We start from the raw sequence: 2,208 nt of genomic DNA on the forward strand, positions 1-2,208 counted from the left end.
ATATAACACTAGTCTCATATGACGATGGTGGTTATGAAAAGAAATTATCTCCTTCATATTCTCGCTCAACTTTCAAGATGAAATCTAGAATTATTCATCACTACAAATCTCTCAAAACTTATTTTCATTTGATAGTGTTCGCAGTTTGCGTGACCACTATTGATTCTTCTTGTATCTCGAAGGTAAACTCTGTATAACCCGTGCTAAAGTTCTAGGTATAGGACAAGTAAAATTAGTTTTTAGTTCTGGAGATCCTCTTATTTTAAGAGATGTGGTCTATGCTCCATAACTTAGGAGAAATTTAGTCTATGGTGCTACCTTGAATTGGTTAGGTTTTGAAATGGTATTTGAAGCGGATAAATTTATATTATCTAAGGGTGGTGTATTTGTAGGACTTGGTATCTTTGTAATGGTATGTTCAAATTTAGTACTTCTAATGCTTTGAAAGACACTTTGTAGTTAATGATAATTTTTCTCTATGGCATAATAGATTTGGTCATGTTAACTATAAGAAGTACTCTATGTCTAAACATAATTTGATTCCCTCATTTGATTCAAATAAAGCGAAGTGTAGAACATGCATGTTAATAAAGATAGCAAGGAAATATTTTTCAAAAAATGTGGAAAATACTTTATTGCTTGATTTATTGCATAGTGGTTTATGTGATTTTCATAGCACTCTTTCCATAGGGAACAAGAAGTACATGATAACTTTTATTGATGATTATTTACGATTTTGTTATGTATACTTGTTATTTACTAAAGATGAAACCCTTGATAAGTTTAAGGTCCATAAAAATGAGTTGAATCGCAACTAAGTGACAAGATTAAACAATTTAAAATTGATAAACATGGTGAATACTATGACCCAAATTATTTTCAATCTATAAACAAAATGGTATAGAGAAAAGAAAGAATAGAAATTGCAAGAAATAATAACATAGAAAACAAAGAAACACAAGGATATAATGTAGAAAATAATGTAAATTAACCCAACAACAAAATCTAGGCCTGATCAAAGGCCTTAGAGCTCACCGCAAGGCCCCTGAGCTCTCTCACCTGTTCTTTGCAGATGATGCCTTATTCTTCCTGAAAGGGAATATGGATAACATTTGGAATCTGAGAAATATCTTGAACACCTTCTGCATGATCTCAGGTGAAATGATTAACATCCAAAAGTCCTACACTGTTTTTAGTAAAAATACCCCCAGAAAATTCATTCGCCTACTAAGCAAAGGGCTTAAAGTTGAAAATAAGGAAAAGTTAGGCAAATATTTGGGTTGCCCCATGGATGTAACTGGCCACTCGCTGAACATTTTCCAAGATCTTCCTCAAAAGGTAATGGATACTATCTCCTCCTGGAACTTCTCCTCCCTAAACCAAGCTGGAAAGCTATTGCTCATTAATAGCATACTCATTGCATATGCTTCTCACACAATGGCTACCTACCTCTACCCAAAAAAGATCCTTAACAAGACCACCTCAACCTTTCTGAAATTCTGGTGGAGCTCGAGCCATGACAAAAAACCTATTTACTGGAGAAAAAGGAGCCTCTTGGAAAAACACAAGCATGAGGGAGGTGTAAGGATGAGAAATTTGATAGCTTTAAACAAAGCTATCTTATTTAAGCAAGCTTGGAGAATACACTCAAACCCAAACCTCCTGGTTAGCCAGGTATTCAGAGCAAAATACTCGGACTCCTGGTTTGAAAAAAGCTTACGTGGTAAGATCCCTAAGACTAGCTCTTGGGGTGGTAGAAGTATCATGAAAAGTGTGGAACTCATGGGGCCGGGAGTAGGGAAAATTATAGGGAATGGGAAAAATACAAAGATCTTGGACTCAGGATGGGTGGGAGGGAAGCAGATAAAGTTTAAGGGGGAAGTGCCTCAGGGGGAAAAACCTGTATGGGTCAGCGACCTATTAGGGCAGCATAAGGAATGGGATATGGATACCCTCAACTCTTGGTTTGAGCCGCAAACGGTACGTTTGATAAAAACAGTGTACATACCAAACCATGATATGGAAGATGAGTTCAACTGGAATGGTACTCCTCATGGAGATTACATGACTAAATCGGGCTATTGGTTTAGCCTCAACAAAAATAATGGATGCCCAACAGCTTCAATATTCTGGAAGAGATTCTGGAGTCAAAAATTCTGGCCAAAATGGAAGATCTTCTATTGGAAGCTAGCAAATAATGCTTTAGCC

Source organism: Beta vulgaris, chromosome 6 (genome assembly GCF_026745355.1).
Source record: "Beta vulgaris subsp. vulgaris cultivar EL10 chromosome 6, EL10.2, whole genome shotgun sequence".
NCBI lineage: Eukaryota > Viridiplantae > Streptophyta > Magnoliopsida > Caryophyllales > Amaranthaceae > Beta > Beta vulgaris.